Source organism: Lissotriton vulgaris, chromosome 3_1 (assembly GCF_964263255.1).
Source record: "Lissotriton vulgaris chromosome 3_1, aLisVul1.2, whole genome shotgun sequence".
Taxonomy (NCBI): Eukaryota; Metazoa; Chordata; class Amphibia; order Caudata; family Salamandridae; genus Lissotriton; species Lissotriton vulgaris.
This window is the reverse complement of record NC_141689.1, coordinates 892,167,986-892,191,702: the sequence shown is the minus strand read 5'-3', so window position 1 is coordinate 892,191,702 and position 23,717 is coordinate 892,167,986. Positions and strand designations below refer to the sequence as shown.

The 23,717-nt window shown below is 48.4% G+C and overlaps 1 protein-coding gene across 4 annotated transcripts in view; it reads left to right on the top strand.

The window, feature by feature from the left end:
* The window catches only part of SMARCA2 (SWI/SNF related BAF chromatin remodeling complex subunit ATPase 2), a 1,892,118-nt gene that overhangs the window by 719,228 nt on the left and 1,149,173 nt on the right, over positions 1–23,717 (top strand). The window lies entirely within an intron of this gene.

Here is a 23,717-nt window from a genome sequence, read left to right as displayed (position 1 = left end):
GTGGCTGGAGAAAAAATATAAGGCTCCTGATGGTAGTCCTGCTTGCCTGGTTGGCCAACCAAGACCGGACTCCGTAATCTCCCAAGCGGCTCAGAGAAAGTAAAAAAAACCATCAGCTCCTCTTGCCTCACCGCTGGATAGAGAAGGCAGGCGCCTTGACAACGTGGGCAAGAGATTCTCTTCTATGTCCAGCCTCCTGGTTCGAGCCTCTAATGCACTAGCAATTTTGGCACGATATGATAGCCAAATGACAGATTTGTCTCCTTTTGTTGATCAGCTACCGGATACTTCAAAAGCGGATGCATAGAAAATTCTGGAGGAGGGGGAGCGATCTTCCTCAGAGATTGATTGTGCCATGGACATCGCCACAACTGCTTTTTGCACCTTGGCAGGCTCAGCTGTACTTAGGAGGCAAGGTTGGCTTCGGGCTACCTGGTTTCGCCCCGAGGTACAGAATAAGATTTTGGATTTGCCATTTGATGGTGACCTGCTTTTTGGTAAGCATATAGATAATGCTTTACAGGACATCAAGAAGGACACGGAAACAGCTAGGTCCTTAGGCACATTGCAATATCGCAGGGTACCTTTCCAAGGGGCAAAAGGTAAAGGTTTTTCAAATTACAGAGGAGGATACCAACAACTATTCGCAATCTTCACAGACTTACAAGCCTCAATACTCCCAGTGCCAGTCGGCGTCTTTCTCTCGCCAACCTGCAAGAGGTTGACAGCGGCGTCAGGGGAGAGATTCTTCTAAACGTCAATAGCGGCCTCTCGGCTCTGTCTGCTGTTCCTCCACCCCTGGTAACATCAGTAGGGGGCAGGATTTCACACTGTCTGTGCAGCTGGAAGATCATAACATCGGATCGGTGGGTCCTCAATATCGTACAATTTGGACACACGTTGGAATTCCAAGACCTCCCACCTTCCAGAGCCCCTCGCGCCACTGAATCAAAACCCTTTACAGCTTCTACGTCTCGAAGTCCACCAACTGCTCAAGGGAGCGGTAGAGCCTGTGCCTCTATCTCATAGAGGAGAGGGGTTCTATTCCAGGTTTTTCCTGGTTCGCAAGACGGAGGAGAAATGGCGCCCAATTTTAGACCTGAGGGAGCTCAACACCTATTTCATGAAGTTATCATTCAGGATGGTATCCCTTCACGATATTTTGCGCCTTCTCAATCCAGATTACATGGCAACTCCTGGATCACGAGGACGCATATTTTCACTTACTGATCCACCCAACTCACAGACGATTCTTACGCTTTACAGTAGCCAAGGGCCATTTTCAATTCAAAGTCCTACCTTTCGGTCTCAGATCCGCTCCTCTGATTTTCATAAAGGTTTTGGCCCCGGTGGCAGCGTTTCTCAGAAAACAATCTCTAGAAGTTTTTCCCTACCTAGACGATTGGTTGATAAAAGCTCCATCTTCTCAAGCAACTACAAGAGCAGCCACAAGTTGCATTCAACATTTCGAGCTTCTGGGCCTATAACTCAACAAGAACAAATCAGTACTTCTCCCATCCAGGTCGGCCAAATTCCTAGGTTCCATTCTGGATACAAGATGCTGCAAGGCTTTCCCATTAGAGGAAAGACAAAGAAAGCTCATTCTCTCAGCTCGTCAATTGCAAAGGAGACGGTCTCTATTGATCCATCTGTACAAATCGCTCCTAGGATCGATTTCATCCTGCATACCCTTAATTCCGCATTGCAGAATACGTATGCACCCGTTGCAGGAGCAGCTAGACCGGCAATGACGCCAGGCGGAAGGCTCATTCGACGACAAGATAATGGTCACACCTCTCATGAGGAAGGCGGCTGATTGGTGGACGGACAAAGACAATATCTCAAAGGGTCTCACTTTCAAAATTGCTCCATCTCCATTGGTTCTGACCACGGGTGCCTCGCTGGAAGGCTGGGGAGCTGTTATACAATATCTACAAGTGAGTGGTCATTGTACGCCCGAGCAGCGTACTTTCCACATCAGTCTTCTGGAGCTCAAGGCAATTCATTTAGCGCTGCAAGCTTTCCTATAGAGAATTCTGAATTCCACAGTACCGGTTCGTACGGACAACACGACGGACATGCATTATGTGAACACACAAGGCGGAAGAAGATCTCGAGTTCTCTCAAGGGAGTCCCAAGAGATATGGGAAGGGGCATTTCTCAACCGAGTTTCTCTCTCAGCAGAACATCTCCCAGGTACACTCAACACGACAGCGGATACCCTGAGTCGTCTGAAATCAGTCTGTCACGAGTGGGAACTGGATCGAGACACTCTCGACGAAGTCTTCTCATGTTGGGGCACTCCGTCCATAGACCTATTCGCAACCCCAGGCAACAAGAAATGCCAGTTCTATGCAAGCAGGGATCACCATCGTGGCTCGTTGGGGAATGCTCTTTCGATAGCCTGGTCAGGTGCATTTGTTCACGCCTTTCCTCCAATTCCGAGGCTAATCAGGAAGCTCAAGACGAAACCCTGCAGAATGATTTAGATCGCACCAGCGTGGCCCAGCCAATTCTGGTTCACGAAGCTTCTCCTGCTCTCTCCGGATCAGCCAATCCACCTGCGGCCCATTCCATCTCTATTGACAATGTCCCAGGGCCCAGTGTTGCATCCAGACCCGAGCTCTCTCCAATTGACAGCGTGGCTCCTGAGCACCGAGAATTCAAGAGTTTAAATATACCTCATGAGTGTAAAGAAATATTATCTCAAGCCCGTGCACCTATGATGAATAAGACCTATTACGCGAAATGGAAACATTTCTGCTTAGTGCCACAGACAGAATCTCCATCCAATCTCTTCTGCTCCTCCTCAGATATTGCCTTACATTCTTTCTTTGGCTAAGTCAGGCCTGGCACATTCCTCCATCAAGGTACACCTGGCGGCTATCTCTAGATTCAGGCGGACTGCTTCCGGTCCTTCTCTCTGGTCCGCGAGGATTGTCAAGCAATTCCTGAGAGGTCTTTTCAGGGCTTTCCCTTCAGTTCGGCTTCCGCCTCCAATCTGGCAGCGCAATCTGGTTCTGGCTCATCTCATGAGACCTCCATTTGAGCCTATTCACAGAGCGGATCTAAAGTTTCTATCATGGAATGTGGCTCTCCTATTAGTCTTGATGTCGGCTAGAAGGGTTGGGGAACCGCAAGATCTTACCATTATGGAACCTTTTTTACAGTTCAAAAAAGATACTTTAATCCTACAAACAAATCCAAAATTAATTCCAAAGGTCCCTTTGGATTTCCATTTAAACGAACCTGTGGTTCTGAAATCGTTGTTCCCTCGACCTATGTCTCCAGCAGAAAGGTCCCTGCATTCCTTGGAGGTCCAAAGATGTCTTACATTTTATCTTGAACTGACAAAAGCTTTCAGGAAATCTTCACAGCTCTTTGTTGCTTATAGTGCTCCTCGAAAAGTTATTCCTTTCAAAACAAGGAATCTCACGTTGGATTTCCAGTGCTATTCATTATTGCCACCAGGCGGCGGTAAGCCGCCAGATAGACATGTACGAGCTCACTCTACGAGGTAAGTCTCATCTTCTATGGCTCTCTTCTCTGGAGTTCCTATCAAAGACATTTGTGGGGCAGCTATATGGAGCAGTGCCCACATGTTAACAAAGTATTACTAATTGGACTTTTCCACAAGAGATGAAGCGGCAGTTGGACAAGCGGTCCTGAGGAATCTCTTCCAATGAGCGGTGAGCTTTCCCTTCTATCCCTCCTTCCTATGATTGCACATTTTGTATTTCAATGGCTTTTGCTTCTTATGACAGTATGGATACTGTTGTATTTTATGCTTAGATCACAAAATGTGCTTTGCTATTACTTACTGCTAGCTATTCTGATACAAGCAATGGGAATTTATGAAAGTTCCAATACTGGGGCAAGAAAACAAGTTACTTACCTGTAACTTTGGTTCCCCAGTATTGGTAAGTTTCATAGATTCCCATGCGCCCACCCTTCTCCCCTGGGAAAGCTCAGCCTTCAGCAGATGTGGTTACTGTTACACAACGGCTACGAAAATCTGAGGCTCTGAGGTTCTCTTAGGAAGGTTCTATGGGTTGAGGCTAATCTGATTGGTTGTTGCAAGTTTTTGGTCTCTTTTATAAAAAGAGGTGGATATGCTACAAAACGAGATGAGTCCTAGGCCTTTCTTTCTCTTTTGTACCTACTGCTATGGTATTTTCCAATTTACTGAGACTCCGATTCCGACGACGGGGATGATACAAGCAATGGGAATCTATGAAAGTTATCAATACTGGTGAACCAAAGTTACAGGTAAGTAACTTGTTTTCATTTTTTCTAATGGGCTTCAAACTTATAGGAAACAGAGTTGTTTCTCTATGCTCCTGCCAAGAACTTAAGATCTATGCATGGAGGCTTCATTGTCTCTCCCAGATTCAGGAAAACAAGGCAATGAGGGAGATGCTTATCTGTCGCCATTTTGAGAATTTGGAAAGCCCTCCCTACATCTAAACAGTTACAGCCAAATCTACTGATGTTCAGTTAAAGACCTTTTAGTTTCAATTGTGAGCCCTGACACAGAGTCAAGGTCTGTACCCGAGGGAGTCCACCCAGCTCTTTCCCTCTCTTGAGAAAAGAAGCATTTCCTTTTGAAGTAGATCTGAATGAATACATTTTGTACAATCATCATCTGTTTGAATATCAAAGAGCATCTGTCCATCCTGCTTAAGAAGGTGCACCTGTTACTGTCTAAGGGTGCCATAGAAAGGGTACCGGACTTAGAGAAAGGTAAGGATGTTATCCACACTACTTTCAAGATGAATTACGAGGTATTCTCAAGTTGAAGGAAACTAGCATGACAAGGTAATGACTACTCAGCAAATTAGGCCTGCTCTTCAGTGATTGTGAATCTCACAAAATATTGTTTTGTAGAACAGACAGCAACATCTCCACAATCACAAGTTTTCCTTACTGCAAATGCATCATTGACAGGATGAGGAGTTTACTTAAAGGATCTGTATATCACTATACCACTGGCCTTTGGTCTCTAGCAGAGTCCACATTGCATGTAAATCTGGAATTGAACTGTCTGATTAGTGCTTTCTGTCCTATTGCTTCAAGTGGAGAAGAGAACAGTCTTGTGACAGTCTGTTCTGACAATACTACCACAATGTTTTTGATCAAATAACAGCGTGGAACAAAGTCAACAATACCACTGTCATGACGGCTCGTCATCTTTGAATTTGTACTATCAAACATGGGGTGGCCATTTCAATGGAACTTGACTCAGAAGCAAACAGATCTGCAGATGCTTTAGTCAGAGAATACATGCAAAACACGATTTGCAATTAGACTACAAACATCTTTTTCTGCTGTTTCAAAGATGTAGCATGCCACAATGGGATATGTTTTCCACCAGTTTCAAGATGACATTTGTTAATCAGCAGGTGGACTTGTCAAGGATCAAAAGGACAAGCATTTTCATTAGCATTTAAAGGAAAGTTCTTTGTGTTTACCCCAATTCATCTGATCCCAAGATTACTTTGCAACTGAAAAGGGAACATTGCAAGATGATCCTCATACCTAAAGCTTGGCCTGGAAAACATTGGTTCTCTAATTTGTTACAGGTTTCAGTTGTCCCCAATCCAATTCAAATATCAAATACCTCTCCACAATCCACAGTCATTACTTCTTACGACTCTAGCTTGGTGCTCTCAAAATCCCAGATGACTGCAGGCATATATTGCATGCAGCCAGGACACTGCCTACTATTAACACATATAAACAAAAGTCGACTAGATTCTTAGGATGGGGATAATTATCTGGGTCAAGTTAAACAGATCTTTGTCTGTAGCTGGTCAGATCTTAAATTTTCTTCTTTCTGCTATAGTTACATAGCAACTCAAAAGCAGGTCAAATATTTGCAATAATGATATTGAAGGATTAAGCAGGTACTATTCACGTTTTCTCCATTGTCTAAGTCACCACCTATGTGGGATCTTAACACGGTCTTGGCGACACCAATTTAAGCCCCTTCTGTTCTGATTTTCTTAAGCATATGTATTGGAAGACCACATTTTAGTTGTATTAACTTCAATAAATAAGGGTTGCAATCCTAAAGAATTCTCTGTGAAAGAGTCTTTTCTACCCTTTATTTTATTTTGATAAGATATCCAAGGTTTTGTTATCCAAAGTGTCAAACCTCATTTCATTTAAATGAGCAGGGTTTCCTCCAGACCATTTTTCTAATCCAAATCAAAGCAAATTTAAAACAAGGCATTTCTCATTGGATTGCGCTCTGTATTGTTAAATCTTCCGTCAGAAGGGATAAGGATTCCCAACGATTTGTTAAGCTTACTCAAACAGGACCTGGGGCACCAGCAGCTCTTTGCTGGTACGTGTCTTATATACATTTTCAAATCACTGTCATTGAGTGCTAAACAGTCCTTTGCCAGAAATGATTGCATGGATGTCCATTCTATCAGCAATGGGACAGATGGTGCTTCATAACCTGTTTAAGGTGAACCTCTTTTCTTCCTAACATTTAATTATGCATACCGCTTTGTTAGTCTATATTCAAGCATGCAAATCTATAAAGATACAGTGCTGAAGAAGAAATAACTTCCCTTTAACTACAGTTCTCCAGGATTATTACCTTTCCTAAAGTCACATTCAAACATTCACATGGCACCCACCCGCTGCCCTTGCTAGAGGTCTCCCCAATAGCGTTTTTGAGTGGACTTGAAAATCTGGCAGTTGGAAACTCTCTGGGGGAGTAGAGCTCGTTGCCTATCCACCTGATTATCCAGATTGTTGGTCCTACAGTTGAGGATTTGTTGTAGGTGTGTCAGTGGCTGTTTTCAGTGTTAGAGAAGTGGTTTATTGATCACTACTACATAACGCTGTCTAATGAAGGCTTCAAGCTTGACGGGTAAAGAGATGGGAGGTACATCCAAGCATATGAATCTATGGCGGAGAAGTTTAATTACAGGAGATTCACTTTTTCTTCTCTACTGTCAGGATAATGGGAATCAACGCTCAAACAGCCCTAGTGGGCTACACAGCCTGGGTGAAGAGAGAGGGAGCACAACGGTGTGATATATTTAGGTTTCACCAATTGGAATGGTGCAGTGTATTTTTATAATAATGTGTTTAGGGAAAGGTTGACATTTCTTTGGTTGTGTGTTAGAGGGGGACGATTTGCATTGAGCACAGGCCAGTTGGGTGTGTTTGGATATGGTTGGGATAGTGTATACATGGGCTATGGTACGTTGCATTTGCTGATTTGATTTGAGCTTGGGAATGTAAACTACGGTTTGTTTGAAAGTAGTGTGAATGAATGTTTAGAATGATGGAAGTGGTTCTGTTAAGCAGTATTTGCTGCAGGTGCCAGTATCACAGGTTTAGCTTAATTTAGTTTATTTGTGTACCAGAAGCCATCACAGGTACATTTCAGGCACATATATAAAAACCGATATAATAGAAATTAACCCTTGTTGTCACTTACAAGTTGCATAAAGTGAACTCAGTGAAAAGCAAATGTGCAAAGTTTTTTTTCTCTCCAAAGAATCATCCTATATCAGTTAATGCATAAGCAAACATGCATCATCTCGTATTTAATTTAATAAAAATGTGGGCATATGTTAAAGTTCATCTCCCATGCTGCCTCATATTTCATTATAGAAAGATATACAATAATCTCTTAGGGCCTATACTGTAGCCCAGGGGTCTCCAACCTTTTCTGTAGTGAGAGCTATTTCGGCTCAAGGAAAGTCCTGCTGAGCTACTAGCATATTTTATCTCTGTCGCACAAGTTACTACTTGTGTAACGATATATCTGTAAGAGACATTAGTTAGTGATAGATTCCTTACCTTAGTATATCCCCAGGCGTCAGACTGGATCCGGAAAGTTTTGCGTAGCAGTACCCTTGCGCGTCGGTAGGCGTCGTCTGCGACTCCGCGTCCGTCGTCGGCGTCGTGGGCGCCGTGATGACGTAGTCGGAGTACTTAGACGCCGCCTCCGCGTGCTGACGTCAGTTCTTAGCCACAGCTTTTCCGCGCCAGAAGCGCAGAGCCATGACAAAAACCAACACTGGTGCCAAGAAACTAGGGCCCTGAAAAGGGATGACCTTAACCCTAGATATCGGCTCGCAGAACGGGGAGGATGGGTGGGTCGGTAAGGAATCTATCACTAACTAATATCTCTTACAGATATATCGTTACACAAGTAGTAACTTGTGCATCTGAAAGAGACACGTTAGTGATAGATTCCTTACCTTAGAATAGATACCCCAGCAATACCATCCCCGTGGTGGTGGGTCTGCGAACCAATAATCACACCAGAAAGCCCTGGAGGACGGAACGGCCAAAGTAGCCGTCCCTCCGGACTTGACTGTCCAGGCAATAGTGCCTTGCAAACATGTGCAGCGAGGCCCACGTAGCTGCCTGGCAAATGTCCTGCATGGGCACACCTCGGCCCAAGGCAGTAGTAGTGGCCGTGGCTCGAGTGGAATGAGCCCTCAGCCCAACAGGGGGTTCCTTCTTAGCCGAGGAGTAACACGCCTGGATGCACAAGATAATCCACCGAGAGATGGTCCGCTTGTGCACCGCTTTCCCTTTCTTAGCGCCCGCGTACCCAACAAAGAGTTGATCATCCACCCGGAACTGTTGTGTGCGATTCAGATAAAATGAGAGCGCACGTTTTGGGTCCAGACGGTGGAGCCTCTCCTCCTCTCTCGAGGGGTGCGGAGGCGGAAAGAAGGTGGGCAATGTGATGGATTGCCCAATGTGGAAGGCCGTGACTACCTTGGGCAAGAAGGAGGGCCTAGTCCTTAAAACAACCTTGTCCGGATGGACTGAAAGGAAAGGAGGCTTACAAGAGAGAGCCTGGAGCTCACTCACTCTCCTGGCAGAGGTGATGGCTACCAGGAAGGCAGTCTTCAGAGAAAGAAGGCGAAGAGGACAGTTGTGAAGTGGCTCAAAGGGAGCGCACATCAGAAACGTTAGAACCAGGTTCAAGTCCCACTGAGGCATCACGAGGGGAACAGGAGGAAAGGTATGAGTGATGCCCTTCAGGAATCGATTAACGATAGGGGACTTGAACAAAGAAGGTTGGTCAGGCAGCCTTAGAAAGGCTGAAAGAGCTGAAAGATATCCCTTGACAGTGCCCAGAGCAGAGCCCTGCTGGGCAAGAGAGAGAAGAAAGAGGAGAACCTCAGAAAGAGGGGCATTGAGGGGCACCATGCCACAAATCTGTTCCACCTGCAGGCGTATACCGACTATGTGGAGGGACGCCTGGCTGCCAGAATGATGTTGCAAACTTCAGGAGGCAAGTCAAATGGCCTCAACTGTCGCTGCTCAATCTCCAAGCATGGAGGTGGAGACTGGACAGGTTCGGGTGGAGGACCGTCCCCTGCTGCTGCGACAGAAGGTCCTCCGGAAGAGGCAGACGAACCGGGGGATCGACTGACATAATGAGTAGCTCGGGATACCAGTACCTTTGTGCCCAGTCCGGAGCCACAATGATGACTTGGGCCCGGTCGCGCTTGATCTTCTTCAGCACTCTGGGCAGAAGTGGTATAGGCGGAAAGGCGTACAACAGACCGCAACTCCACTCGCGACGAAAAGCGTCTCCGAGCGAGTGCCTCCTTGGAAATTCCAACGCGCAGAACTGATGACATTGCGCGTTCCCTTCGGTGGCGAATAGATCTAACCAAGGCTCTCCCCATCGCAGAAAGAGGCCTTGCGCCACGTCCGAGTTCAGACGCCTTTCGTGATCCATCGAGCACCGACGGCTGAGTTCGTCCGCCCTGGCGTTCAGAGAACCTGCCAGGTGTTGAACCACCAGAGTCACGCCCTGATGTTCCAGCCATTGCCAGAGACGCAGAGCCTCCTGGCAAAGGGTCCACGACCCCACTCCGCCCTGTTTGTTGCAGTACCACATGGCGGTGGTGTTGTCCGTGAACACCTGCACTGCGCTCCCTCGGACAGACGGGAGGAATGCTTTCAGTGCCAGACGAATCGCCCGCAGCTCCAACAGATTGATATGGATCCGGGACTCCGCCAGAGACCAGAGTCCTCTGATCTCCGCCTCTCCCAAGTGGCCTCCCCAGCCCTGGAGGGACGCGTCCGTCACAACTACGTGCTCCGGTTGGGGAAGGGAGAGATCTGCCGTTGACCCAATCGCGGTCCGTGAGCCACCACTGCAGCTGTCTCGCAGTGCCCTCCGAGATCAGGACATGGTCGGACATGTTGCCCCGGTGCTGGGCCCACTGAAACTTCAGGTACCACTGCAGAGCCCGCATCCGCCACCGTGCGTGATGCACCAGAAGGATGCAGGAGGCCATCAGCCCCAGAAGCCGCAGCGTCAACCTGACCGAAACTAGGGATAACGGCCCGAAGATCGGAATCAGAGCCTGAATATCCCGAACCCGCTGTTCGGGCGGATAAACCCGAAACTGCGCCGAGTCGAGAACCGCTCCGATGAAAAGGAGCTTCTGAGAGGGGCACAGGTGTGACTTCGGCACATTGATGGAAAATCCCAGCTGGTGCAGGAGATCCGCCGTAGTCTGGAGGTGGCTGACGACTGTCTGGGGCGAGCCCGCCTTCATCAACCAGTCGTCTAGGTAGGGGAAGACTGAGACCCCTAACCTGCGCAGATGAGCTGCGACCACCGCCATCACCTTCGTGAACACCCGTGGGGCGCTGGTAAGGCCGAAGGGGAGCACGGTAAACTGAAAGTGCTCGAGGCCTACCGTGAACCGCAGGTAACGCCGGTGGGCCAGCAGGACGGGGATGTGGAAATACGCGTCCTGCAAGTCCAACGCTACCATCCAGTCTCCTGGGTCTAGGGCAGCCAAGACCTGAGCCAGTGTCAGCATTTTGAACTTCTCCTTCCGGAGGAAGCCGTTGACGTTCCTCAGATCCAAGATAGGGCGTAGGCCCCCTTTGCCCTTCTTGGGTACCAGGAAGTAGTGGGAGTAGCAACTACGTCCTACTTCTGGCCCAGGAACGCGCTCGATGGCCCCCTTGGCCAAGAGGGCCGAAACTTCCTCCTGCAGGAGCCGCAAATGATCCCCCGATACGCGGTGGCATGGCTTGAGGGGTCGTCTTGAAGGGGAGGGAGTAGCCCCTTCGGACGATCTGCAGCACCCACCTGTCCGAAGTGACTGTGCGCCAGTGAGAGTGGTGATGGCGAACCCTGCCTCCCACTGGCGTCACATGGGCCGAAAAGCACGGACTAAGAGGGTTTAGAGGTGGATGCCGCGGGGGCAGATGTGGACTGACTCCGCTTGTTCCCCCGACCGCCTCCACGGCGGTTCCCACGGCCGCCGCCGCGCTGGACGACAGTTTGCGGCGAGTGGCTGGCGGCACGTGTGGGGACACCCCTTCCTTGGCCACGAAAGGAGCGAAAGGCACCCATTTGCTGGCGCGGGGCCGAGAGGCCCAAGGACTTGGCCGTAGCCCTGGAGTCCTTAAAGCGTTCAAGCGCGTCGTCTGCCTTGTCGCCAAAGAGGCGACGGCCATCGAACGGCATGTCCATGAGGGTGTTTTGGACGTCTGCCGAAAAATTGGCGGATCTCAGCCAGGCGTGGCGTCGTACCGCCACCGTCGTAGCCATCGCTCTGCCCAGCGAGTCAGTAGTATCCAGTCCGCACCTGATTGAATACTTGGCTGCGTCCCGGCCCCCCACAAGGGCTTGGCCGAGTTTGGCCCGTACCTCCAACGGGCACTCTGGCAGCACTTCCGCCACCGTTTCCCACAGAGAGTGGGTGTAACGGCCCAAGAGGCATGCGGTGTTGGAAGACCGCAGTCCCAAGCTAAGGGACGAGAAGATCTTCTTACCATAGTTCTCGTACCTCTTGGACTCCCTGTCCGGCGGGGCCGTCGGGAAGGCGGTTTGGGAGTTAGAGGCCTGGATGACCAGACTCTCGGGGGTGGGGTGGGAGGACAGGAAACATGGGTCGCCCGGGGCCGGGCGGTGGCGTCTGGCCACGTTCCTATCTACAGGCGAACCTGTAGCGGGCCTGGACCAAGTGCCCAAAAGAACGTCCTCAAGGCCTCATTAAACGGCAGCAGAGGCTCCATGGAGCATGACTGCGGCTTAAGGACCTCAGTGAGGAGGTTAGTCCTCACGGCTGCGACGGGGAGCTCAAGGCCCAAGGCCTTGGCAGCCCTCATCAACACCACACCATAGGTAGCTCCCTCCTCCGAAGCCACGGTAGGAGGAGAGACAAATCCAGTGTCTGGAGAGGTGTCCAGGCCACTGGCCTCCCCAAGGTCTCCTGTCCAGTCCATGTTAGACTGGTACTCTCTGGCCAGAGGGTCCTCAGACCCCTCCCAATCCTCCTCATCCCTCATCTCCTGAGATTCAGGGTCGTAATTGAATGAGGTCGGTTCATAGAAACTAAAATCTCCAAACGGCGTCGAGATCGGCGCCGATAGGCGTCGTCCCGACGTCGGAACCGAATGAAAGGAGGCATCGGGGACGGCGCCGCCCGAGGACGGAGCCGGAGGGGACACCACACGGACCGACGCCGGGGGGGTCGTAAGGTCCAACAGTGACGATCCATCGCCCGAGGAAGGTCCAGCGGCGTCCTGCGGCGCCAGGCCCGAAGGCGCCGACGACGCCGGGGCCGCTGTACCCTGCGGCGCCGGGCCCGAGGGCACCGGCGGTGTCGGGATCGTGGGGCCCTGCGGCGCCGGGCCCGAAGGCGTCGGCGGCGTCGGGGCCGAAGCACCCAACGGCGTCGGGGTCGAAGCCCCCGACCCACTCGGGCCCCCAGACGGGTTTGCTGGGCCCGAAGGCGCCGCGGAACCCGTCGGAGGAGAAAGGGACCTCATGGCCATGAGGAAACGCTCAATCTCCTCCGGCGTCGCGTTCAGTCCAGGGACCGGGGGGGATGGGGCCGAACGCGGCGCCCGCGACTCCCGAGGAGCCGCGAGGGCGGTGTCACCCGAACCCCCGGCCGCATCGTGCGAGCGTCGAGGGGAGTCAGAAGAGCGATGATGTCTCTTCGACTTCTTATGCTTCTTACCTGACGACTTGGACCCGGAGGAGTGGTGCCGACTCCCGGAGCTGTGACTGCTCCGTCCCCGCGACCTGTCCCTCGACCTCCCATGGGACCGGGACCGGGACCTCACACGGCGCGGGGCCGACTGCCGGAGTTCGAGTCGCCTGCGGGACCGCTCCCGCCTGGCCTTCCTCGAAAGGGCCCGACAGTCGGGGCAGACCTCGTCGTCATGGTCGACGCCAGAACACGTCAGGCACAGGCGGTGGGGATCCGTGGCCGACATGGTACGGTCGCACTCGTCGCAATGCTTGAATCCGGGCATCCCTACAGGCACCGTCGTAGTCGTACAGACTTCGAATTGGATCAAAAGATCACCAAAAGTTAGTCAAAAAGTGACTAGGGAACTGCTCTTTCCAGATCTGCGCTGGCTGGCGCGGAAAAAAGAAGAACTGACGTCAGCACGCGGAGGCGGCGTCTAAGTACTCCGACGACGTCATCACGGCGCCCACGACGCCGACGAAGGACGCGGAGCCGCAGTCGACGCCTACCGACGCGCAAGGGTACTGCTACGCAAAACTTTCTGGATCCAGTCTGACGCCTGGGGATATTCTAAGGTAAGGAATCTATCACTAACGTGTCTCTTTCAGATAAATGCTGATGATATGTATTAACATTACACTATGACCACCTTAGCACAATTATCAGTAGTAACCACCAAAAAATTCCAGGCAAAGTTATCAGCTGAATGCTAGGAAAAAGTTTATCGATATTAAATGCTTGTAATCAAGTCAAATGCAAATCATCACATGCTGTGTGCCACAAAGGGTATTACCACAGCAGTAAGTCTCCCAACTCAAATTGAATTATTGTGAGAAGGTGGCCTGATATGCAGTGCTCACTATTCTAGTGAACACTATGTATCAGTCCAGCAACCCTTATTGATGATTGGTTGTAAGTCAACCTTATAGACCAGCTATCCTAGTAGCGTGGATACGAGCAGTCTAAGGTTAAAGACTCGAGAGGGCGTGTTAAGCCAGCTGTTTACCACACATATACCCCTTGAATACCCAGTGAAAGGACACCACACAAGTGTTATGAAAATAAACAAGATATTTATTAAGAATCACAACAGCCCTGTACTCTTTATGAGGACAGGGTACTAAGCACAAAACAAAACTCTTACGAAAATACTTAAGTTAGCACAGTATACACAAATGCCCGAGGGGCACGGAAAACCATATACTCTGAAAGTGGAATGCGAAATTACTAGCAGGTAAGTACAGTACTAATAGGCTTTGGAATCGCTAGGTCTTGACTATAGAACCTTCAGATTACTTACAGGAGGCCTAGGGGACTCGGGTGCAGAGTGTGCACTCTCACGCGTGATGCAGGACAAAGTCTATGGTAGCTAGTAATGACAAAGTTAGTGTTCTCGGGCGAACCCGACCTGGTAGGAGGAAAACGAAAGTGGATTCTGACCCTTGGATAGTGAGGCTATGCTGGGGCACCGAAATGCCGAAGTTACCTAGCCCAGGGGCTGCAGCTGCATAGGTCTGAAAAGACGTCGGGAATCCTCGTAGACGGACCAGGAGCCTGGAAGAAAGAAGTTGCTGGCAGGCGACCAGTGAAGAAAGTTCGATGGATCCAAACCTGGATTGATGGAAGATGACACCTGAAAGTAGAGGGGACCAAGTTCGAGACTACTAGCCAGTAGTCAGGTGGCACCAGGAGGGCACCGGATGGTAGTCACCTCGACTAGGTGAGTGGGTGACGCTGTGCTCGCAGATCTCACGGACCAGGAGGCGTTGTCGGCGACCAGGATGGAGGAGCGAGCTGTCCCACGAAGATTGAAGCTGTCGGCGTCGCTGGACCCAGGATTGGGCAACAAAGCCTTGGCAAATTCAAGCCCACGCGGTGGACTCAAAATGGCGTCTGGAGTGGACCAGGAGGGTCCGGGGTGCTTCTCTGTTGCAAGGAAGCAAGGGCCAGTCTGGAGCAACCAGACTAGCAGCAGTGATGTCGTCGGGCGTCGTGAAGAAGGCCACAAGCCAGCCGGCTAGTAGCCACACAGCGCGGTGAGCACGCAAAAGCAGAAGGCCCCACGCAGATCGTGGAGATGCTGGAGGGCTGATCTTCGGTGCTGGAGCTGCTCAGGGTTGGGGCTTCTCGGACCCCAAAGCACTCCCCAGTGGAGCACACGGTGGGCTTGTTGCAAAGAAGTCGTGCAGTCTTGGCGATCGTCGGTCCCTCGAGGTCTCGTCGCACTCACAGTTCTCAGCTTTGCTGTAGAGGTGAGTAGAGGTCAGAGGTGCCAGGGAAGCCGGGTCTCGTCGAGCTGGGTCGTCGGATTCGTGAAGAAGGACTTGCAGCCGACCGCAGTGTTCTTAGGATGGTGCCTGCTTGATGCAGGGTGACTACTCCTTAGCCACAAGGGAGAATCTTGAAGAAGGAAATCTTGATGTCTTTCGCAGAAAGTCGTGTCTTGATTCCAAAGATGATCTAATTTGAACAGGGGGCCCGCTCCCATCTTTATACTAAAAAAGGGGGCTGACCCGGTGACTAGGTCCTGCCTATGGGTGGGACTAGGAGGGGGGTGGTTACACCCCTCTCCCATGCCGGACTTCCCCAGGCCAGGGGCTGGTGTGCCCCTGGAACTGGTTCAGACTGGCCTATGCGTAGTGAGCACCGGGGTGCCACTCAGCAGTCACCTTCCTGCAAAGCCCTGCCTACCCAGGATACACAAAACCATGTCTGGGACGGTGCTAGCACCGCCCCTGACAGGAAACCCTTTGTCCAGGCTCCCCTCGCTGGAAGGACTCCCAGCTGCAGGGGGTCAGACTCGTGTCTGTGGTGGCAGCATCCATTTTGTGGAGCTGAGGCTTGAGTTAACTTTAACCGAGGTTCACAGTTACATACATGTTGTGTCCCTCTAGAAGGGTGGAATGCTAACCACGTCGCCAGAATTGGCGAGGGGTTAGTATTCCAATTCGTATGACACCTCGACATGTTTTGATAAAGCAATACCAAAGTTAGCATTTAACCGCGAGGATTATAATGCACTTAAGAGTATATGGTATGCGATATCATGGAACAGCTATTAGGACTTGGTTCCGCAAGCTGCAGACAGGCTCAGCTCATGCCAGAGCACCATCTCACACGATTCCAAGCACTCTGCCTTCAGGATTGTCAAGGCCTGCCATAGGAGTGACTGATAGGAATCTGTGTGTCCATTTTTAGGGTTAGGTATAGGTATACTACACCTACAGCAAAGGGTGGTTACACGACTTTGCCCCAGCTGTCATGCAGCCAGTTGTGTCAAATTTAGGAGGCCAGCCAGGGGTGGCATAATACATGCTGCAGCCCCTGGCAGCCCTGGGTACACCTATGCCCTGAGTTACAGGGTCTGATAAGGTGGCCCAGTACCAATTGGTAAATGCACCTAGGGTACATGTTGTAATTTAGAGAGAGAACAGCCAGGCTGTGGGTCTGATTGGCAGGCCCACAGCCAGAGAAAGTCGTAAACCAGTGAAACAAAAGCAAAAAATCTGGGTGATCATAGGATTGCAGACCCTACTCGCCTACAATTATCATTAAGCTAACAACTTTAACACTTTCCGTGCTCATGACGGCTCGTCATGAGGCACGGTTGAGCTGTGCTCATGACGAGTTGAGCTCGTCATTACCGTTGGAACGTTAGCACAAGGAGATTATTTCCCCTCTGTGCTAAACGTTCAAAAACGGGTGTGGTCATGACGAGCTCCGCACGTCATGAGCACAAAGCCGCCGTGAAGCGTGACGAGCCAAGCTCGTCACAACCACGGCGGTGCCGCGCACGGCCCCCCTCCCCCGGGACAGCAGGTGAAATAGCCCCGCAGCGAAGGGGTTAAATGTGTTTTAGAATTGCTAGATTTTGTCTTCATTAGCCAATTAGTTTTTGAAAATACACATTTTTCTATCAAAATGACTTTCCACTTTGAGCATTCAAACTTAATTTTCCAGAAGAAAAACCTTTTCTGAAACACATATTTTTTTCCTTTAAAAATCAATCAATTTTCATTGTTCGAAAATACACAGTCCCTAAACATCATCTTTTTGTTTTCACTGAGTACCGCCATGTAAAAATGCCTCTCATGGACAAATTATGCTTCAAATACCCAGGTATTGGAATCATAGGCCATGCTTCCTCACCATAACACTAAGAATGCCTCTGTTATGTCAATAATACCCACCATTAAACCAGGGCTACCACTGTGCCACAGCTGGATGCCCAACATACATCAGTTATGGCCATTGTTATGGGAGAAGCGGTTGCCACTCTGTCAGGAATGGCTAAAAGCAGGCCAGTCATGCTCTTAATATGTCAGTGATAGCAGTAAGTATGTACTTGTATGCCCAAAATAGTCAAGGACGAAAATATTATTGCCATGGCAGAATTATACCATGAATGGGAACAATTGCTTCAGAGATAATACTCTTATGATGGAGACCAGCATACATATTTGGCAGTCCTTGACGCTAAGAGTAGCTTTAAGGAATCAACACTGTTTATTTGGGAAGGACACAATGTCACACACCCACACAAAAATGAATGTGATGCTTTTAATTTTCTCTGCCCTGGATGCATACTCTCTTCTCCTCAGCTCTTTGGTTGATCATGCTCCCAACTAACACATTTTCACTCTAGTTCTTGCAGTCAAACCCTTTGGTGGGTCAGCCCTGGTTACTGCTGCCACTATTCTTTGATGTCACACACAGTGTGACGGATCGAGCAGGGCGGATAATATGGTCATTCTCCTTCTTAGGTATATTTAAAGTGGTTAAAGAAGGTTCATGTGGCAGACCCATAGGCCAACGCTGCAGCTTCCACATGCTCCAACACCCTCCGCATACTCAGCAAGACCTTCAAATGGACCGACCCCCCGAATCCAGGAAGACCGTCATCCATGCACTCATCACCAGCAGGCCTGACTATGGGAACACCCTCCATGCCGGAATCAACAAATCTCTACTCCACAAACTTCAGACTGTCCAGAATGCCACAGCCAGACTAATCCTCAGCATCCCATGACAAGACCACATTACCCAGCATATACGAGCACTCCACTGGCTCCCCGTTGAAAAAAGAGTGACTCAAAAGAAACCTCCGCTCCGCTGACCAGGCCTTGGCCAAAATCCCCTGCATCCACAGCCCCAGAAACGGAGGCACACCTTTCTCCTACATCATGGCCAAGACCTGGAATGACCTCCCCCTCAGCATCAGGTGAAGCCCCACACTGAGAGCATTCAGGCAGAGCCTCATGACCTGGCTTTTCGAATGACCGGAGCTGCCCAAATCCCCCACACACACTCCCTCAGCGCCTTGAGACCCTCACAAGTGAGTAGTACGCTTTATAAATCCATGATTGATTGATAGGCCACCACAGTGTGTGTTTGAGTGTTATCAACAGGCCCTGCCATTGGTTTGGCTGTCTGTAACTCTTAAGGGTAGTGAAATGAGCAGTGCTGCCTTCTTTAATATACATAGAATCTCTGAGATTGGCTTTGTTTGGCTTCACCTCTGAGAGCTACTATGAGGGTGCTGGTGAGCTACCAGTAGCTCCCGAGCTACTGGTTGGAGACCCCTGCTGTAGCCCATATGCTTCAGCAAGTGTTTTTAGCTGTGTCTTTTAAAAAATGTTTAAACCATCCTCCCCTCTGAGACGATAGATGGGGATTATACTAACAAAAACTGCTTTTGTGTTACAACACTGTCACATCGCAACAGCTAAAAAAACAGCTGATTCAGTTGCCGATGCCCACCTCTAGTGTCTAATGATAAAATATCCAATAATATCATTATGAGGTGTAATGCTTTTTAATTGTAATATCTGCCTTTATCCTAAAAATGCATAGCTTTCATTATTCCATTCCCTTTTAGCTCAAGGTACATTTCAGCAAACCTAGGGGGTTGTTGTGAGACAAATAACGCCTTTTAACACATTAACCCACTCCTTCGCTAATTTAATTGAGGGCCTTTTGTCTGATGTAGCTTATCCGTTTAAGCATATGCTGGTCTAGGGATAGAATAACCCTTCTGAATTCTTAACGGGTCATTCAGTTCATCTCATCTTTCAAATGAGAGAACTACAGTTTGGTTTATTATTGTATCCAAAATAATACAGAAGACAAAGTGCAAGCATTTGAAAAACTGATCGTTTTAACCTTAATGGTTTCAGTGGTTTACTTTTAGAGCCCATGGGTAATGCCAGTAAAACATGTTTTTACCCTGGTTAATCTAGTGTACAGCATCCCTCCACTTTTCACTCCCAAGTAATACAGGTGATAGGCTGTTTTGGTTGTGTGTAGTAAATGTGATCTGAATATAGTATTCATTTGTTTTTTAGTATAATTCTACACAAATCTAAATAGTGGAATAGGCTTGAATTCAGACGAACCAACTTTTAATGTTTTATGTTCTTTTTTGTAGATGCTTGACACAATTAATTTCTGAATAATTGAACTGTCTCACTCGCTCAATATGTTTCTCTTCAGTTTCGAACTTGTGTCAGTGATGGAAACATGCCAGACACGGTTAATTTGGTTTTCTGGGCATTGACTGGAAGTTCTTTTTAATCACATGGTACTTTTTTTTTTTATAAGTAAAATTCATATTCCTTGACAGATGCCTCTCTTTTCAGGAAAACATAGATGTTTCTTCTCTTGTGCCATACCTGACCCCTACTTATGGTATAGGATGTACATTCTGCAGGATTTGAACCAAGGACTCCATTATTCTTCCCGTTCTCAGTGGAGACTAAAGTGACTTCTGGAATGTAAGCCTAGGAGGATAGTTGTAAAAATATAAGGAATAGGAGAATAAATGCTTTTGCAGAACAGATTTTTTATAAATTTGCAAGGATCATTGCCTGACCACCATCCTAAACCACCTCCTTAATCCACCTTGCCGTGTGCTTCCTTCCTCCAGCTATTACGTAATTTTTTGTGTAAGCAAATTGACAAAATATTTATCCGATGTGTCAAGCAAAAAACAGGGAGCTGGTCTTCTGATCACGCATTATTTATTTGTAAACTGGGAGAACCAAGTAAGATTTTTTGCCAAAATATAATTTAACACTTTTGTCAGGTACAATACTTGAAATTGCTCTTTAAAAAAAAATCAACTAATTCATACATGGTTTGGGCCAGGACTTTACCTGAGAGTTGTGTGCTAACAGTTTTCTCTACTTTGACCAATTGAATGGGGTTTACTGTAGCAGTTAGTAGCAGCACTTGTGTCCTCTAGAAGGGAGAGCGAGATTGATTCATCATCATGAATTGCAGAAGATTTTTCAGTATAGATTTATTTTCTCTCAACCTAATTTTTGTTAGTGGCACTGCTTAGGTAATCATTCACCCATTTAGGAGGAAATATTCAAAAGAACATGTTACTTCACAAATTCTCTTTCTGTTGGATCTACCCTCAGTTTATTCATTGCCCACCTGTTTTTTCAGCGAACGGCTGCTTGTACATATTACCTTCAGAGAAACATTTGTTAATGCACAAAGGAGTGAGTTGCCAATACCAGTCTTTCATTACCTCGACATTTGGCTGTGGAATGTGGGCTTACCACAGTCCATTGTAGACACCTCCAGACATCATTAAATGTCCTGACTTCTTTGGGGTTCATTAACAACAAGCCGAAGCCATAACAGATTCCTTTGCATAGGCTTCACTTTATTGGAGCGGTCTTGGAACAAGTGCAGTTTTAGGCCTTACCTCAGTTGCAAGGAATCCAGAACACGGGTCTGTGATCTCAAAGTTTCAGCCTCCGTCCTGGATATCAGGGAAAGCAGATCTGAGGCCTGTTTGTCTTTTGCTTCCTACTTGTAAGCTGCACCAGGTGGCACATGCGTGCTCTGCAATGGAATGTGAAGTTCGAGTGGGCCCAGCGTCAGGGAGTTATGACAGATGTCAACCAGATCCTGGAGGAGGTGGCTCACAATCAACAATGGTTGCAGTTTGACTGATATTTGCACAGCGGCAGGCCAATCTCTCTTCCCCATTCAAAGGGGAGAATTTTTCTAGAGCGGAAAAACCTACGCAGAGATGAGGCTGAAGGGTGCAAAAAGACAGTGAGGGCCCATCACCTAGTGAAGAGCGTGGAAGGTATGGAGCCATACTTGTACCTCATGTATAATGCACAGGATAGGTTCTTGATGTGCCGTTTCAGATTGAACCTACTCCCATTTATGCTGGCATCACCAGCGGGTTTTGCTACATCAATGGAACAGAAGGGGCCCTGCGGCTGCGACAACAGGTCTCCGCAGGACTCCCTTCACTTTGTTTTACTCTGCCCCTTTTACTCAATGCCCAGACGCAGATACCTTGTAAACCTTTTGAAAAAAGCTAATTTGGTCCACGCTAGGGAGGCACTAGTATTCTTACAGAAAGCTGCGGAACCCTTAATACTGTGTAGCATTATGAATTTTATTAAGGTAGCACTTCGTTTAAGGCTTACTAGAGGAGAAGACTGAAATGTTTTTATTCTAACTTGTAAGTGTTAAATATGGCTATATTGTTGTATTTATGTTTTGTAAATTCACTGTACAAAGAACCCTGAATTGTTTAATGAATTTTTTCTATGTATACATGAGTGTGCTTTTATGGTGTTTTTTAATCACCGAATAAAGTTTCTTTGACTTGACTTGACAAAGGGGAGGGTGATGACAGAGGTGCCCCTGTAGAGGTCATCTGGGGGTGGGGGTGGTGATCAGTGGACTGTGGTCTCTATCAGAAGGCCAGCCCCACATCTTTGCATTGGAGGTGCGGGCCATTCTTCTGGCTCTAAAGGCCTTCTGTCGCTCTTTTGTTGGGAAACTGGTGCAATTTCTAACTGACAACAAAATCACAACGTGGTATTACAATAGGCAGGATGGAATGGAAACCTGAGTCGTGCAAGGAGGCTCTGCGACTCTGGAGATGGCTGGAGCGGCAGGACATTTCTCTGAACATGAACTACCTGTCAGGGTTTCAGAATGCCAGAGCGGCAAGGCTGCAGAGGTCACTAGTGGCGTCCACATCCTGAGGCAATGCCAATCATCTTTCAACAGTGAGGTGAACCCTGGTGAGATGTTTTTCGTCATTGTCAAACACTCCATGTCGCAAGTTTTGTATGTTGGACTTTCCGCACTAACACTCATTAGAGATGTTTTCTGGCTGAAATGAACACTGCCACTCCTGTACCCTTTCCTACCCCTGACACAAGTTATTTTAAAGAAAAAGGTCAAGAACAACCATGCCCAAATCATCCTAGTGGCTTCGAGTTGGACCAGGAGAGTCCAACTCGATCAGGCTGCTAATTCACAAGGATCTGCTGTCACACCAACAAGGTAGGGACCTCCGCTTGAATCTCGCAATCTACAGTTACATGTGTGCAAATTGAGCACCAGAACCTGACTGTGTTTGATCTGCCACCTCATGTCCTGGAGTGGCGCTTGTTAAGACTGGCTCCTTACAATCAAAGATATCCTTTTGATTGTTTTTTATTTGGCCCTGCAAGTGCTTGCAGTGGGCACTATTAAAGATTACTTGTCCGCCCTTTTGCCCTTTTTTATGTTTGATGGGACAACTGTTGTTGTTTAAATCACCTTGCACTAAAGGTTTGATTCGCGTCATCCCTCCCAAGTGGAATGTAATACCACAGTGGGATCATAACTTGGTCTTGGCATTTATCGTGTATATGTCCTTAACAGTTGTTTGCTGTTTCTCCTTACTTTGAAGACTGTTTTTATCATCGTGATTTTTCAGCTTGTCAGCTGAATGATTTACAGGTACTTTCATTGTAACTGCCCTACACCACCTTTTTCGTGGGCAAGTTGGATATGAGGACTGTGACTACCCTTGCTAAAAGTTGTGATTCTTTTTCTCGTTGGCCATTCATCACTCTGCCAGCATTCTTTGCTCCCATTTACCTCTCCAAAGAGGAGGCGAGACATGGCACACCATGTGAATGGTCAGAGTTTTGTGAGGTTCTTTAGGGCGTAGAAAGGGAAGGCTCTGCACAAGAGGACCCTATTGAGGTGGATAGTCCTCTTCAATAAGATCCTCCATGACTATATAATCCAAAAGGCCACTGGACTGTGACCATTGGCTGCTTGCCATTCAGACACTGGTCTCATATGTAGATAGGCTCACAGAATAAGACAAATGCATTATGCCATCACACTCAGCAGTCTCATAACTGTCCTCACTATCTGATATTGATTGCCCCGTACAAGTTGGAGTCTTAAACTCCTATAGTGCTAGGGGTCACCTCGCTGCACACGTTTGCAAGGCACTATTGCCTGGACAGTCAAGCCCGGAGGGACGGCTACTTTGGCCGTTCCGTCCTCCAGGACTTTCTGGTGTGATTATTGGTTCGCAGACCCACCACCACGGGGATGGTATTGCTGGGGTATCTATTCTAAGGTGAGGAATCTATCACTAACGTGTCTCTTTCAGATGCACAAGTTACTACTTGTGTAACGATATGTTCGAGGCATATGGGCTGCAGATGGTACATTATGAATAGATCGCCATCTGGTGTTGGGCTCGGATGATTGCACTTTTTTTTTTCTCTTGGAGAGTCTTTTGTATCTTGGTGACTCCTCCTTTGGTTGGTAGTGCGCATGGGCATCGGCTCCATCCTTAGATTGTTTTTTTCCGCCATCGGGTTCGGATGAGGATTGAGACGCTCCAGATCGACTTCGAAAAGAAGTGACTTATCGGCG